At 41.9% G+C, this 18178-nt stretch overlaps 2 protein-coding genes across 4 annotated transcripts in view; one reads left to right on the top strand and one right to left on the bottom strand.

The window, feature by feature from the left end:
- Positions 1-12862, bottom strand: part of LOC140195113 (kelch-like protein 5) — a 142645-nt gene extending 129783 nt beyond the window's left edge. For both annotated transcript variants that reach the window (XM_072252863.1, XM_072252861.1), the window contains exon 1: positions 12725-12862. The gene's annotated coding sequence lies outside the window, so the exon portion shown is untranslated. The remainder of the gene's footprint in view (positions 1-12724) is intronic.
- Positions 9885-18178, top strand: part of LOC140195114 (uncharacterized) — a 72820-nt gene continuing 64526 nt past the window's right edge. The window contains exon 1 of one of the 2 annotated variants that reach the window (XM_072252869.1): positions 9885-10528. The gene's annotated coding sequence lies outside the window, so the exon portion shown is untranslated. Of the gene's footprint in view, positions 10529-12921; positions 13008-18178 lie in introns of those variants that run through there. The other variant, XM_072252872.1, reaches the window with a different exon arrangement.

An 18178-nucleotide genomic window follows, 5' to 3' on the forward strand; every position in this document is an offset into this window, starting at 1 on the left:
ATATTCTTTGACTTGCAGCTCCCAATGGCAGCCATCCTTTAGCCAAGTTTCAGAGATGGCCACAAAGTCATACTTGCCAATCTGTAGCTGAATTTCAAGATCACCCATTTTATTTCTATGCTGCAGGCACTCAAACACTTTCAGTCCAGTATTTGTTGCTTTCTGTTTTAACTGCACTACGCCTCTATTGCCCTGTAACTCATCCCACTGGCTGTGATTATGCCTCATCTCCTGCCTGTCCTCTCTATCATCTCTGTTGCACACTATCTTTGATTTATTTCTGTTTTCCCCTTCCTCAGCCCTATCACTCTGGTTCCCATTCCCCTGCCAAATTAGTTTAAACCCTCCCTAACAGCTCTATTAAACCTGCCTACTAGGATATCGGATCCCTTTGGGTTCGGGTGTAACCTGTCCTTTTTGTACAGGTCATTCCTCCCCCAGAAGAGGCCCCAATGATCCAGGAACCCAAAGCCCTGCCCCCTACACCAGTCTCTCAGCCACGCATCACTATGCCTGATCATGCTATTCTTGAGCTTGTTAGCACGTGGTACAGGCAGCAATCCTGAGATTACTATCCTAGAGATCCTGCTTTTCAGCTTCCTACCCATCTTCCTGAATTCTCTCTTCAGGACCTCCTCCCTTTTTCTACCTATTTCTGTAAAGATTAACTACAAATACATGGTTCACTGAAAGTGGAGTCACAGGAAGACATGTGGATGAAGAAGGCTTTAGGCTGAAGACACATGATATTTGGAGCAGAATTAGGCCATTTGGCCCCATTGAGTCTGCTCTGTCATTTCATAATGGCTGATCCATTTTCCTCTCAACCCTCTTCTCCTGCCTTTCACACTCTGACTAATCAAGAACCTATCAACCTCCCCCCTAAATGCACCCAGTGACCTGGCCTGAACAGCTCTGTGTGGTAATGAGTTCTACAGATTCACCACCCTCTGACTAAAGAAATTCCTCCACATCTCTGTTCTAAATGGATGTCCCTCTACTGTGAGGCTGTTCCCTTTGGTCTTAGACACCCCCACCAAAGGAAACATCCTTTTCACATCCACTCTATCTAGGCCCTTCAACATTTGATAGGTTTCAATGAGATCTCCCCTCATTCTTCTAAATTCCAGACAGTACAGGCCAAGAGCCTTCGATCACTGCTCATATGATAACCCTTTCGTTCCCAGAATCATTCTTGTGAACCTGCTCTGAACCTTTTCCAATGTGAGCACATTGTTTCTTAGATAATGGGCCCAAAACTGCTCACAATACTCTGTGAGGTCTCTCCAGTGCCTTATACAGCCTCAGCATTACACCCTTGCTTTTATATTCTAGTCCTCTTCAAATGAATGCTAACATTGGGTTTGCTTTCCTCACCACCGATTCAACCTGTAAATTAACCTTTTGGGAATCCTGCATGAGGACGCCCAAATGCTTTTGCATCTCGGACTTTTGAATTTTCTCCCTATTTAGAAAGTGGTCTATGCTTTTATTCCTTCTACCAATGTGCATGACCATACACTTCCCAATGCTGTATTTCATCTGTCACCTCCTAATCCAAGGCCATCTGCTCCCTCTCTGATTCCTCAACACTATCTGTCCCTCCATCCATCTTCATATCATCTGCAAACTTAGCCACAAAGCCACCAATTTCATCATCCAAATTGTTGACATACAATGTAAAAAGAAGCAGTCCCAACACAGACCCCTATGAAACACCTCTAGTCACCGGCAGCAAATCCCAAGAGGATCCCTTTATCCTCACTCTTTGCCTCCTGCCAATCAGCCAATGCTCTATCCATGGTAGTACCTTTCCTGTAATACCCTAGCTCTTACTTGCTTAGCAGCATCATGTGAGCACCTGTCAATGGTCTTCTGAAAATCCAAGTACACGACATCAACTGATTCTCCATTGTCAATCCAGCTTGTTATTTCCCCAGAGTTCCAACAGATTTTTCAGGTAAGTGTAGGGCTCTCAGTAATATTAACTGTAATGTTAACTGTTAAGGCTAACAAAATGGCTTCTCTGTAATGCTTCATTTCATTTAAAAAATATTTTTATTGATACATAATCTTCTACAGCTATAAAATGATACAAGACTTCAACAAATTGATATATATAGTTAAAGCTGAAAAAAAACTTATCAAAAAATATATAATAAAAAATTATTTTTTATAAAGAAAAGGAAAAAAGAGAACCCCAACTAACTAAAAGAAAAAACCCTACTAACTACAAGAGAAAGAAAAAGAAAAAAAAAAGAAAAAAAAACATTAGGAACCAACTCCTGGAGCAATACGTTTTATAATCATCTCTCTCTCTCTATATATAGAAGAAAAATCATCAACCACCAATTCACATTTATATAAGATTGGAAGGAAACCATATAAATTAATTCAAATTAAATGATAATATTTGGCAAAGGAGCCCCATCTTCTCTCAAAATCGAATCGAGGATCAAAAGCTCTACTAATTTTTTCCAAACTAAGACATAACATTACTTGAGAACACTCTGTACTTGGATTGGGCTCTGTGTTTTGTAGGAGGGGTTGGCGAATTATGTGAAAGTCATGAGGGCATGACTAAATTCGGTGGGGGGAGAATGTAGGGTTCTATTAACTGTAATGTTAACTGTTAAGGCTAACAAAATGGCTTCTCTGTAGTATTATATGAAACGGCTTCTCTGCAATGTTAAATGATGTTAAATGTTAATAGCTGCGATGTTTGGGTTAAAGTTACAGATAACAGGGAACTAACCAATGATGACCCGTTATGCTATCCTGTATAGGGGGGAACTGAGAGAGAGTAGGCGGGCTTTTTTGCGAGGCAAGCGAAGAGAAAGGGCGAGTGCGGGAGTGGCTGGGGGTCCCAGATGGTGGATACCGGATTTTGACCGTTCAGATGCTGTCGGAAGTTCAGAAGTCGATTGTGGATTGATCGGGAAGGCGTGAGCTCCAGTGAATTATATTTTGTGCACAAGACTCATAAACTTACTGAGTGGTGCCTTTGTGTTATTTGTTTCTATTAACCACATCACCTAAAAGAGTTGTAACATGTAATCATTTAATTGTACATTGTGTACTGTCAGATACTTTACCTTGTGGGTTTGTACCGGGGTGCATTACACAGCATCTACGCAAACGTAGACACAGTTTGGCGGGCAGACAGCAGTTTCCTCTAGACAAACGTGAGTTGATAGAGCTGAGTGTTACATAAGATTTTCCTTTAAGGAAACCATGCTGAGTTAGGCCTAATTTTTCATGTGCCTACAAGTACCCTGAAACTACATTTTAACAATCAATTCTGACATCTTCCCAACTACTGAGGTCAGTTTAACTGGCCTATATTTCTTTTCTTCTGCCTCCCTTCCTTCTTGAAGAATGGAGTGACATTTGCAATTTTCCAGTCTTGTGGAAACATGCCAGAGACTAGCGAGTCTTGAATGATCATTACTAATGCGTCCACGATCTCTTCAGCTGCCTCTTTTAGAATGCTGGGGCATAGTCCATCAGGTCCAAGTGACTTATTTACCTTCAGACCTTCCAGTTTCACAAGCACCATCTCCCTAGTAATAGCAACTGCACTCACTTCTGCCCCTTAACATATAGATCTAACATATAGAGAGGCTTTGAGGAAAGAGAAGCAGAATAAATGGTGTAAAGACAGTAAGGTAGAAGGGCTGAAATGTGTGTACCTCAGTGCAAGAAGCATCAGGAACAAAGGTGATGAACTGAGAGCTTGGATACATACATGGAATTATGATGGAGTGGCCATTACAGAGACTTGGCTGGCACCATGGCAGGAAAGAACTCTCAATATTCCTTGGATTTCAGTGCTTTAAAAGGGATAGAGAGGGCGGAAAAAGGGGAGGAGGGGTGGCATTACTTGTCAGGGATACTATTACAGCTACAGAAAGGGTGGGTAATGAAGCAGAATCCTCTTTTGAGTCAGTATGGGTGGAAGTCACGAACAGGAAGGGAGCAGTTACTCCACTGGGGGTATTCTATAGGCCCCCTGGTAGCAGCAGAGATACAGAGGAGCAGACTGGGAGGCAGATTTTGCAAAGGTGCAAAAATAACAGGGTTGTTATCATGGATGACTTTAACTTCCCTAATATTGATTGGCACCTGATTAGTTCCAAGGGTTTAGATGGGGCAGAGTTTGTTAAGTGTGTCCAGGACAGATTCCTGTCACAATATGTGGACAGGCCGACTAGGGGGAATGCCATACTAGATCTAGTACTAGATAATGAACCGGGTCAGGTCACAGATCTCTCAGTGGGTGAGCATCAGGGGGACAGTGACCACCGCTCCCTGGCCTTTAGCATTATCATGGAAAAGGACAGAATCAGAGAGGACAGAAAAACTTTTAATTGGGGAAGGGCAAATTATGAGGCTATAAGGCTAGAACTTGCAGGTGATTAGGACCGATTAGAGATAAAGGTGGGAAGATGTGCCTGGAGGCTGTGGAAGTGTGCGAGGTCCTCAATGAATACTTCTCTTCGGTATTCACCAATGAGAGGGAACTTGATGATGGTGAGGACAATATGAGTGAGGTTGATGTTCTGGAGCATGTTGATATTAAGGGAGAGGAGGTGTTGGAGTTGTTAAAATACATTAGGACGGATAAGTCCCCGGGGCCTGATGGAATATTCCCCAGCTGCTCCACGAGGCGAGGGAAGAGATTGCTGAGCCTCTGGCTAGGATCTTTACGTCCTCGTTGTCCATGGGAATGGTACCGGAGGATTGGAGGGAGGCGAATGTTGTCCCCTTGTTCAAAAAAGGTAGTAGGGATAGTCTGGGTAATTATAGACCAGTGAGCCTTACGTCTGTGGTGGGAAAGCAGTTGGAAAAGATTCTTAGAGATAGAATCTCTGGGCATTTAGAGAATCATGGTCTGATCAGGGACAGTCAGCATGGCTTTGTGAAGGGCAGATCGTGTCTAACAAGCCTGATAGAGTTCTTTGAGGTGGTGACCAGGCATATAGATGAGGGTAGCGCAGTGGATGTGATCTATATGGATTTTAGTAAGACATTTGACAAGGTTCCACATGGTAGGCTTATTCAGAAAGTCAGAAGGCATGGGATCCAGGGAAGTTTGGCCAGGTGGATTCAGAGTTGGCTTGCCTGCAGAAGGCAGAGGGTCGTGGTGGAGGGAGTACATTCAGATTGGAGGATTGTGACTAGTGGTGTCCCACAAGGATCTGTTCTGGGACCTCTACTTTTCGTGATTTTTATTAACGACCTGGATGTGGGTGTAGAAGGGTGGGTTGGCAAATTTGCAGACGACACAAAGGTTGGTGGTGTTGTAGATAGTGTAGAGGATTGTCAAAGATTGCAGAGAGACATTGATAGGATGCAGAAGTGGGCTGAGAAGTGGCAGATGGAGTTCAACCCTGAGAAGTGTGAGGTGATACACTTTGGAAGGACAAACTCCAAGGCAGAGTAAGTACAAAGTAAATGGCAGGATACTTGGTAGTGTGGAGGAGCAGAGGGATCTGGGGGTACATATCCACAGATCCCTGAAAGTTGCCTCACAGGTGGATAGGGTAACTAAGAAAGCTTATGGGGTGTTAGCTTTCATAAGTCGAGGGATAGAGTTAAGAGTCGTGATGTAATGATGCAGCTCTATAAAACTCTGGTTAGGCCACACTTGGAGTACTGTGTCCAGTTCTGGTCACTTCACTATAGAAAGGATGTGGAAGCATTGGAAAGGGTACAGAGGAGATTTACCAGGATGCTGCCTGGTTTAGAGAGTATGCATTATGATCAGAGATTAAGGGAGCTAGGACTTTACTCTTTGGAGAGAAGGAGGATGAGAGGAGTCATGATAGAGGTGTACAAGATAATAAGAGGAATAGATAGAGTGGATAGCCAGCGCCTCCTCCCCAGGGCACCACCGCTCAATACAAGAGGACATGGCTTTAAGGTAAGGGGTGGGAAGTTCAAGGGGAATATTAGAGGAAGATTTCTTACTTGCCTGAGTCAGTGGTGGAGGCAGATACACTAGTGAAGTTTAAGAGACTACTAGACAGGTATATGGAGGAATTTAAGGTGGGGGCTTATATGGGAGGCAGGGTTTGAGAGTTGGCACAATATTCTGGGCCGAAGGGCCTGTACTGTGCTGTACTATTCTATGTTCTATGTTAACACCCTCAACCTTCTGGCATACCATAGTAGCTTCCACAGTGAAGACTGATGCAAAATACTTATTTAGTTTGTCCACAATTTCCTTGTCCCTTGTTTCTATCTCTCTAGTGTCATTTCCCGGTGGTTCAATATCTACTCTCGCCTCTTTTTTATTCTTTATATATCTAAAATAATTTTTGGTATCATTTTTTATATTACTGCCTAGCTACCTTCATATTTCATCTTTTTTCCCCTTATGGTTTTATTTAATAGTCGTCCATTGATTTTAAGCATTTCCCAATCCACTAACTGCCCACTATTTTTCCCTCTATTATCTGCCCTTTCTTGTGCTTTTATGTTGGCTTTGACTTCCCTTGTCAGCCACAGTTGTGTCATCCTGCCTTTAGAATACTTCCTTTTCTTTGGGGTGTATCCATCCTGCGCCTTCCGAATTGCTCCCAGAAACTCCAGCCATTGCTGCCCTGCTGTCATCCCCGCTACTGTCTCCTTCCAATTAACTTTGGCCATCTCCTCTCTCATGCCACTGTAATTCCATTTACTCCACTGTAATAATGATGCATCTAACTTTAGCTTCTCCCTCTCAAATTGCATGGTGAATTTTAGCATATTATGATCACTGCTTCCTAAGGGGACTAACATGTTATGATTACTGTTTCCTAAGGATTCCTTTACCTTAAGCTCACTAATCATATCCAGTTCATTACACAACACCCAATCCAGACTAGGGCTTCATTCATTGGAGCATAGGAGAAAGAGGGGAGAGAATTCCTGCCACACAGATGCTGCTTGACCTGCCAAGTTCCTCCAGAGAATGGTTATTTATTTTTATTGTAACTTATAGTAAAGTCTTATTTCTTGCACTGTACTGCTGCTGCAAAACAATGAATTTCACAATATATGTCAATGATATTGATCCTGATTCTAATTCTGTGTATTTTAATAATGTTTTGCAGTACAAAGAACATTTTAGTAGTCTGCTATAGAACAACTTCATTTTCCATTTATAATATGTTAAATTGGCACAAGAGAAAACAACCTGTCACTATTTACATTATTTACCTGATTATCATATCAAATCATGTTTTAACCTGTTTAACACTAGTTGAGAAAAACTAACCTTGAATCTCATAGAAAGCAAATATAATAAATTAGAAAGAGTCCAGAGGTAGGTATTTACAACTTTCAAGAGTGGACCAAAAAAATTAATCACACTCAAGAATCTTTAAAATAAGAATTATGAATAGAAATCACCAAAAGTACATTTTCATAAAGAAACATTAAATATAAAACCAAAGTGGCAATTGCAGTGTATAAGGCATTGATTAAGACATTGTGGAATCGCGTGTGTAGTTGTCAAAGTAATGAAGCCTAGAAAATAGCACAAAAAGGATGCAATTATGAATAAAGACAAACCAAAGGTATATCCAAATAAACACAGAAATTTAAGGATTTAATAAATTCTGTACTAATATTAGCTTATTAAGCTGAAGCAAAATCAGTTATGGAATTTGAGGGAAGACCTTAATGCAAATAAATGTAAAGTATTGCACTTTGGAATAAGATAGGCTAAATATTTATTCTAGAATGATTAGCAAAGGCATCCATTAACAAAAAAAACTATAAAATTCTTAGCAACCAAGCATTATCAAGCTTCTGTCAAAGCTAATGATCTCTCATTTTAAGATCTCTTGAAAATATTAAACCAACTTTCAATTATTACAATTATTACAAAAATTACTGTGGTTGTCACATTGAATAGTCATAAACATCTTAACTTCAAAAAAACTCTGATTGGACAAAATGAGTGACAGGTAATGGGAATAGGCAGGCTTTCAATGTATCCTTTCAGCAATTAATATTACTGAATAATTCCAGTTTGTTGTGGATGTTCTCGATAGTGGAAATTGTTATGTATTCATGTATATTTTGACCCTTATGGGGTTGCTATCAAGCTTCCCTGTATGTTATGTACTAAATGTACTGTGAGAGGGAATTCTGGGTAGGTGACTTACAAGTAAGTTAAACAACAGTATATTAGTTCCTCACCTCTCTGTCTCTCATGTGCATTACCTGGCTTCCTAGTACCACAAACATAACAACTAGTGGTGAGGTGACAAGTCCCCATGCGATATTTATTGTTTTGTTCTCTTTGGAAAGAAAAGTCCATGTGCAACACAGCTGTGTAATGTGGGTGAGTGAAAATACGAGAAAATGGCCGCAGAAAGTGTGGTGAGGGAAGAGGGAGATAAATTAAAAAAAGAGGTGGAGAGGGAGGTGGAGGGAGCGAGAGGCGGAGTGAGGTGCAGAGGGAGAGATGGGGAGACAGACAGATGAGACTAATTAACTTTTCTGGAACACAATTGTGTTTGAAAACGGTAAAATGGTGACGATGTTTGGCGATATGGGGCCGTATGATGAAACGACAGTACAATGGAGTTCATAAACTGAAAGATTTGAATATTTTGCACTGGCAAACCAAATTTCAGATGATATTCATGTTCCAACTTTTCTGACTGTGATGGGTATAAAATCATTTATTATGTAGTCTAGTGTAACCTAAGCCTGGTAATAAGCCGTATGAGGACAAACTGTAGTTAAAAGTCTTATAGGACCACTATTCACCTAAACCTTTGATCATTGCTAAGTGGTTTAGATTTTATATAAAAACAAATCAAGAGGAAGGCGAGTCTATTTCAGTTTGTGGCAATACTGAAGTAATTGTCTGAAAACTGAAATTTTGGACAGTCACTGATTGACATGTTACATGATAGACTTGTAACATCAGTGAGGCAATTCAAAAATGTTTGCTTTCAGAAAATAGACTATTACAGAAGGTAATTGAGATTAGTTCATCTATGGAGATGGCAGCTAAAGAAGCACAGATATCATCTTCCCAAAATCATCAAGTTCCTACTGATTTTAAGAATAAAATACCTATTAGCAATCAATGTTACCTTTGGGGCCAAATTGGGCATTCAGCAACAAAATGATGGTACAGGTCGACCTTCACTAATCCGACGACCTGTAACCCGGTTACTTCAATAATCCGGCACTGATTATGCTTAACATGATCCTTCTGTAATTCGGCATTTTCACTAATTCAGCACTCCTCAGGTCCCAATGGTGCCGGATTAGTGAAGGTCGACCTGTATAAGGATTTAGACTGCTGAAGCTGTGGCAAAAAAAGGACATATTGAACACACCTACAAAAGTAAAAGACACTGTCAACCAAAAATATTGTCATATAAAAAAATAACTTCTTTTGGGAAAAAAAAGAAACGTGAACGAGATGGAGTAATATGAGGATGGAATGAGTGACTCTCACTCTGTGGTTGAAAAAGCTTTGCATGTTTTATCTGTTTTAGGAAAGAGAGATGGCTATTGTGTGAACCTGTGGTTGAATGGGGCATGTGGACATGGGTGCTGCATTATCGTTGGTGTCAGAGAAAGCTTACAAAGAGAATTGCAACATCTCACCCCAGAAGGAGCAAGGTTGACTTTACAAAATTAGACTGGTGAGGGGAGTAGTTCATGTTACAGAGGAGATTAACAAACAGAGAAGGAAACTTCTGCTGTACATTGGTAAAGACAGTTATCCAGCACTTCTGGGCTGCTCAAACTCAATTGGTACAAACTGCATTTGATTGGTTGGAGCACTGGTCAATAAGAGGTATTAAAAAACCAGGCAGTACGAAAGGAATCATTGTTAAATTGGCTGTTAAGCCCGTCACAACCTCAAATGCCTGCAGGCAAGACCTATTCCGTACACTCTCAAAATAAAGGTAGAGGCTGAATTGAAAAAACTGGTCCAGAGTAAGGTATTGGAATGTGTGTGTGCGCAAGTAATTGGGCAACTCCAGTAGTTCCTGTCCTAAAAAGGGATGAGCTTTAAGGTTTTATGGAGACTTCAAGGTACCCATTAACCTGGCTCTTATGGCTGAACAATACCCTCTTCCCCTCAGTGATGACCTTTTTGCAAGATTGACATGTGTCAAGCATACTCCCAGATGCAGGTGGAGCCAGTCACAGGAACTGTAGACCAGAGTGACTCAGAAAGGAATGTTCAGGTACCAAAGGCATCCATTTGGCATTACCTTGGTTCTTGCACTTTTTAAGTGAGCAATGGACCAGAACCTCATCCGGTTGATAGGGGTACGATGCTATTTGGATTATTTACTCTGGGAAAAATGAGCGTGAGCACCTACAAAACTTGGATGCCACACTACAAAGATTCAAAGAATATGGGCTAAGGGTCCAGAAGGACAAGTGTGAGATCTTTTGACCTTCAATTGAACATTTGGGCCATGTGATCAACAGCTCAGGGCTTCACAAGACATCGTCAAAGATGAAGGTAATCGTGGACGCTCCATCACTACAGAATGTAAGTCAATTAAAATCCTTCTTGGGACTACTAACATACTATGCAAAGTTTGTTTTTAACCTAGCTAGCATGCTGAAACCAATTCATGAATAAATAAATGAACACACTACTTGGCTCCATCTCCCCTGAGACAACGACTGCAGAAAATCTGCTAAGATCAAATGACACAGCCAGTGCTCCCCTATCTTAAATGCTTTCTGAGGTGCTCCAGTACCCAAACCAAGATGTATACATACTCCACTGAGAGCTAAAATGACTTTGGCATCATCCCCAGATTGTTGGTACCCTCAAAGGAACAGACAACCTCCAGATTGAATCTCTAGTGACTAACCCTCAGCACATACAGTAGAATAATCCCCAGGGTTATGTCTAATAATAGAGGCAATTCACACTTTTTCCCTAGTTTAGAAAAAAAATTTTGTTGTTGGTTGAATTCGATGATAACTCTATTGAAGGTTAATAATTCAGCAGCTGGTCTGTGTATGGGAAGGGTGAGAAACCTTTACAATAAGTGGGGGGAGGGATATGTTATGTATTCATGTATATTTTGACCCTTACAAGTTGCTGTTAAGCTTCCCTGTGTGTTATGTACAGAACGTAATGTGAGAGGACATTCTGGGTAGATGGTTTACAAGTAAACTAAACAGCTACCTCTTTGTCTCTCGTGTGTCATTCACAACCAGCCAGCTTCCCAGTGGCACAAACATGGTTATTTTAAAAAGTAAAAGGCTGAGTAGAGATAGGAAAAAATAACTACAAGATTGCATTAAAGAAAATTTTAAAAATTGCTGAAGTTACTTAATATGAGGGATTTCAATGCAGAGCTGCCAACTAGCACAAACTTGGTGATTACCTTCCAGGATTCAGCAAACAGCTAACAGCCTTAGTAAGAGAACTACAGTAAGATATAATTGATAAGATCTCTTTTCAGTACCAAACATTTCCTGGCAGATTATGAAGTAGGTTCATAAGTCCCTGCTTATGGACTTGCACGTATGATAAAGCCCCCCCGATGTATTTCAAAGTAAGATTAATGCCAACCATCATGATCATATCTAATAAGTAGCAGGTGTCCAACTTTCAAAATCAAGACGTCAGTGTAAAAATCAAAGAACAGTCTCGCTACATAACTTGAAAAATCAGTCCTATTACCAAATGTTGAAGCACCTTATTGACTTCAGATCAATAATGACCAAAATTAATTGAGTTTGGTAAAGAACACAAATTTAAAAAGTTGCTGTAAACTGAACCAAAAACTTAAAATGAAAATTGGAACAAAAGTAGAGCATGGATAATGGATCTGTATGCATTCCATGTGAAACTTGAGTTCACTGTGTAAGGATCAAGGGCTCACAATAAACAACCCTCACAGAACACCAAAATTTATATATTCTTACAACTTTTCACACATATGGAAGACCTGCAACAAAAGCAGTTGCTGCTATATGAATAACTTACCAAGAAAAAAAGTAGAAAAGATATACAAAGTTTGTATTTTTGGAAATAAGATTAAGATTAACAGACTATTGCGAGTCAAAATAAATCTAGCTCAGAATTTTAAAAGTAATTTTTTACAATGTTAGTAACCTGTGCAATTAATATTGATTCATATATCATCTTCAGCAAAACTTTTTTTTGTCGCCTTCCCAAAGCTTTGGATTCAAAACAAAAGGCTTGAAACCTACCTGAACCTGGTCTAAAGGCCTATTTCAAAGATCAGCGTTATACCAAAAGTTTTTTTTAACTAATTTCTTATAATGAGAAAACCAGTGCAAGGACATTGAGTCATATAGAGTCCCCGGCAAAGCTTTTTTCCCCCCTGCTTCGTTTGCAACCACCGGGGAATTCACGGAAGGTTGGTCCATGAAATCATGAACAGATATCATTATATTAATCTTGAGCGAGGGCTAGTTTTAATGGTTAGGATGGGAAATAGTGAACTCGAAGGGAACGCTCCTGTTTACACAAGAGAAAGCAGCGAAGGAAAGAGTTGGCAGTGAGTGCCCAAGTGGCGAGGATGTGACACTCCCAATTAAACAAACAGCACTGTGCGCCATAGTTTAACCTATTTTTCGGGGACCACTCTCCCTTCAGCGGGGCCCCCCAAATACCAACAACCCCATCCCTCACTTCCTTTCCCCTCCCATTCCCTCTAAAGCACCCCATCCGCGTCAGTCGTGACGTCCCACCACTCACCGCGCTGACGTCACGCTCCTCAGGACGACCGTTGAGCAGCCGCTGGGTTCCGAGACCGTTTTTTTGCGCCGCGATTGCCACAGCAAAACCGTGGCTCGATACCAGCTCGCGGCGCCTAACTTCCGCCCCTCTCTGGTGTCGACGCGACGGAATGCTCCCGCCCCCCCCCACTCGGTCACGCGGCTGCGCAGTCAGCAGAGCGAGCCAGGGGAGAGAATCGCTTCATTAGGTTTCTCAAAGCGCGCAATGTTGCAGCTGATGCGAGAAAAGTTTTAGTTTTCAAGTAGGTCAAAGCTGCTTTACTATTTCTGTTCCTACATCGGTCTCTTTCCCAGTACTTCCTCACGGTCGGCTTTTGTTGCAGCTCGACGGGGCTGAAATTTAGCTATTTGTTAACCAAGACTTCTCCAATTCATTTCCAACTGTGTTTCTGCCTACACTCTTAATAAACTTGGTATTGCCTGTTTAGATGAGTCAGAATGCGCAGAAACAGGCCATTCAGCCCTCTTAGATCGCAGTGGCCCTCCAGTATCTACTTAGTCTCCCCACATGCCCATCAACTCCCCACAGAGTCTACCATTCCTATACATAGGGAAAATGGCCAATTAACCCATCAACCTGTATGCCTTTGGGATGTGGATGGAAACTGGTGCACATGGGGAACGTGCAACCTCCACACAGACAACACCAGAGGCTGGGATTGAACTCAGTTGCTGGAGTTGTGGGATAGCACCTCTCTTAGCTGAGTGGCTCACAAAGTTCTAGTGTCTGAAATTCTAGTGACGATATCTTAATTTGCACCTTCGTGGTCTTGCCCCTCCCCACCCCTGTAATCTCAGACATTACAATTTTATCCCTTCTTAAAATCCGACATACAACTAAATTTTAATTGCTCCAATATTGGTGGTTTCCCCTTTAGCTAAAGAAGGCACAACTTTCAAACCTCAGAAGTGCCAGGTAATGACCATTGCCAATAAGATACAGGCTAACTATCTACCTTTGACATTTGATGGCATCGGCCTCACCATGTCTCCTACTATCAATGTCGTGGTTTCAGGAGCAGCTTAAAGACTGGGCATCTGCAGTTAGTGACTCATCTCCTTCCACTTCAAAACTTTTCCATCATTAACAAGGCACATTCCAGTAACAATTTCCACATGCTGAAATAAGCTAAACTACTGTCAAAATGCTCAACATGGATAATACAACTTGCTTGTTTGATCCCTTATCTACTACCTTAAACTTTGCTGTGTTCCATCTACAAAACATACCACACTTAATTGAGCACTTCCAAATACGTGACCTGTATCAATATGATCACAAAATAACACAAATTAATGCTAAGGTTCTTGAGCCTCTTCATCTTCATTCCTCTTAGACAATAACATATAGGAGCAGTATTAGGCCACTCGGCTCATCGAGTCTGCTGTGCCATTCCATCATGACTGATTCATTATCCCTCTCAACTGCATTCTCCCCGTAGCCTTTGATACCCTGACTAATCAAGGACCTATCAACCTCCACTTTAAATACTGTACACTCAATGAGTTGGCCTCCAAAGCCGTACATGGCAATGAATTCCACAGATTCAGCATCCTCCGGCTAAAGAAATTCTTCCTTATCTCTGTTCGAAATGGACACCCTACTATTCTGAGGCTGTGCCCTCTGGTCCTAGACTCACCAACTATAGGAAACATCTTCTCCACTTCCACTTTATCTAGACCTTTCAATATTCAATCGGTTTCAGTTAGATCCCCCATTTTTCTAAACTTTAGCAAGTACAGGCCCAGAGCCATCAAACGCTCCTTGTACGTTAACTCTTTCATTTCCAGAATCATTCTTGGGAACTTCCCTTGGATCCTCTCCAATGTCAGCACTTCCTTTCTTAGCTAAGGCGCTAAGTGCAGTTTGATCAATGCCTTACAAAGTCTCAGCATCCCATCTTTGCTCTTATATTCTAGTCCTCTTGAAATAAACAGAAACATTGTATTTGCCTCCCTTACCACCAACTCAACCTGTAGTTTAACCTTTAGGAAATCTTGCAAGAGGACTCCAAAGTCCCTTTGACCTCTGATATTTGAATTTTCTCCCCATTTAGAAAATATATCTTTATTCCTTCTACCAAAGTGCGTAACTATGCACTTCCTTACACTATAGTCCATCTGCCGCTTCTTTGCCCATTCTTCTAACCTGTCCAAGTCCTTCTGCAGACTTTCTACTGCCTCAGCACTACGTGCCCCTCTACCTATCTTTGTATCATCTGCAAGCTTGGCCACAAAGCCATCATTTTCTTCATCCAAATTGTTGACATATCAACAACAATGGTGTCATCTGCGAACTTATAGATAATGTTTGAGCTGTTCTTAGCCAGACAATCATGGGTAGAAACATAGAAAACCTACAGCATGATACAGACCCTTCAGACCACAATCCTGTGCCAAACATGTACTTACTTTAGAACATAGCCCTCTATTTTTCTAAGCTCCATGTACCTATCCAAAAGTCTCTTAAAAGACCCTATTGTATCCGCCTCCACCTCCGTCGCCGGCAGCCCATTCCATGCACTCACCACTCTCTGCATAAAAAACTTACCCTTGACATCTCCTCTGTACCTACTTCCAAGCACCTTAAAACTGTGCTGTCTTGTGTTAGCCATTTCAGTCCTAGGTAAAAGCTTCTGACTATCCACACAATCAGTGCTTCTCTGCATCTTATACATCTCTATCAGGTCACCTCTCATCCTATAAGGCATGCTCCCCAATCCAGGCAACATCCTTGTAAATCTCCTCTGCACCCTTTCTATGGTTTCCACATCCTTCCTGTAGTGAGGTGACCAGAACTGAGCACAGTCCTCCAAGTGGCGTCTGACCAGAATCCTATATAGCTGTAACATTACCTCTTGGCTCTTGAACTCAATCCCACGGTTGATAAAGACCAATACACCGCATGCCTTCTTAAACACAGAGTCAAACTGTGCAGCAGCTTTGAGTGTCCTATGGACTTGGACCCCAAGATCCCTCTGATCCTCCACACTGCCAAGAGTCTTACTATTAATGCTATATTCTGCTATCATATTTGACCTACCAAAATGAACCACTTCACACTTAGCTGGGTTGAACTCCATCTGCCACATCTCGGCTTAGTTTTGCATCCTATTGATGTCCCACTGTAATCTCTGACAGCCCTCCAACCTTTGTGTCATCAGCAAATTTACTAACCCATCCCTCCACTTCCTTATCCAGGTCATTTATAAAAATCATGATGAGAAGGGGTCCCAGAACAGACCCCTGAGGCACACCACTTGTCACTGACCTCCATGCAGAATATGATCCGTCGACAACCACTCTTTGCCTTCTGTGGGCAAGCCAGTTCAATGTCCCCTTGGATCCCATGCCTCCTTACTTTCTCAATAAGCCTGCATGGGGTAGCTTATCAAATGCCTTGCTGAAATCCATTTACACTACATCTATGGCTCTATCTTCATCAACGTGTTTAGTCACATCCTCAAAAAATTCAATCAGGCTCATAAGGCACAACCTTTGACAAAGCCATGCTGATTATTCCTAATCATATTATGCCTCCCAAAATGTTCATAAATCCTGCCTCTCAGGATCTTCCCCATCAACTTACCAACCACTGAAGTAAGACTCACTGGTCTATAATTTCCTGGGCTTTCACTACTCCCCTTCTTGAATAAAGGAACAACATCTGCAACCCTCCAATCCTCCAGAACCTCTCTTGTCCCCATTGATCATGCAAAGATCATTGCCAGAGGCTCAGCAATGTCCTCCCTCGCTTCTCACAGTAGCCTCGGGTATATGTCGTCCGGTCCTGGTGACTTACCCAACTTGATGGTTTCAAAAAGCTCCCGCACATCCTCTTTCTTAATGTCTATACGCTCAAGCTTTTCAGTCTGCTGCAAGTCATCAATATAATCGCCAAGGTCCTTTTCCGTAGTGAATACTGAAGCAAAGTATTCATTAAGTACCTCTGCTACCTCCTCCAGTTCCATACACACTTTTCCACTGTCACACTTGATTGGTCCTATTCTCTCACATCTTATCCCCTTGCTCTTCACATACCTTGGGGTTTTCCTTAATCCTGCTCACCAAGGCCTTCTCATGGCCTCTTCTGGCTATCCTAATTTCATTCTTAAGCTCCTTCCTGCTAGCCTTATAATTTTCCAGATCCCTAGTTTACTGAACCTTTCATAAGCTTGTCTTTTCTTCTTGACTAGATTTTCAACTGCCTTTGTGCACCATGGTTCCTGTACCCTACCATCCTTTCCCTGTCTCATTGGAAAGTACCTATGCAGAACTCCACGCAAATATCCCCTGAGCATTTGCCACATTTCTTCCGTACATTTCCCTGAGAATATCAGCTCCCAGTTTATGCTTCCAACTTCCTGCCTGATAGCCTCATATTTCCTCTTACCACAATTATACACTTTCCTAACTTGTCTGTTCCTATCCCTCTCCAATGCTATGGTAAAGGAGACAGAATTGTGATCACTATCTCCAAAATGCTTTCCCACTGAGAGACCTGACACCTGACCAGGTTCATTTCCAAATAGCAGATCAAGTACAGCCTTTCCTGTTGTAGACTTATATACATACTGTGTCAGGAAACCTTCTTGAACACACCTAACAAACTCCACCCCATCTAAACTCCTTGCTCTAGGGAGGTGCCAATCAATATTGGGGAAATCAAAATCCCCCATCACGACAACCCCATTATTACTGCACCATTCCAGAATCTGTCTCCCTAACTGCTCCTCGATGTCCCTGTTACTTTTGGGTGTTCTAAAAAAAAAAGCACCCAGTAGAGGTATTGACCCCTTTCTGTTTCTAACTTCCACCCACAGAGACTCAGTAGACAATCCCTCTTTTTCTGCAGCCGTGACACTATCTCTGATCAGCAGTGCCACGCCCCCCATCTCTTTTGCCTCCCTCCCTGTCCTTCCTGAAACATCTAAAGCCTGGCACTCTAAATAACCATTTGTGCCCCTGAGCCATCCAAGTCCCTGTAATGGCCAAAACATCACAGCTCCAAGTACTGATCCATGGTCTAAGCTCATCCACTTTGTTCATAATACTCCTTGCATTAAAATAAACACATCTCAAACCATGGGTCTGAGTGCATCCCTTCTCTATCACCTGCCCATCCTCCCTCTCACACTGCCTACAAGCTTTGTCTATTTTTGAGCCAACTGCCCCTTCCTCTCTCTCTTCAGTTCGGTTTCCACCCCCCAGCAATTCTAATTTAAACTCTCCCCAATAGCCTTTGCAAACATCCCCGCCAGGATATTGGTCCCCTTCGGATCCAAGTGCAACCCATCCTTATTGTACAGGTCACGCCTGTCCCAAAAGAGGTCCCAATGATCTAGAAATCTGAATCCCTGCCCCCTGCTCCAATCCCTCATCCATGCATTTCTCCTCCACCTCACTCTCTTCC

The sequence above is a fragment of the Mobula birostris genome, chromosome 3, assembly GCF_030028105.1.
Source record: "Mobula birostris isolate sMobBir1 chromosome 3, sMobBir1.hap1, whole genome shotgun sequence".
Classification (NCBI taxonomy): Eukaryota; Metazoa; Chordata; class Chondrichthyes; order Myliobatiformes; family Myliobatidae; genus Mobula; species Mobula birostris.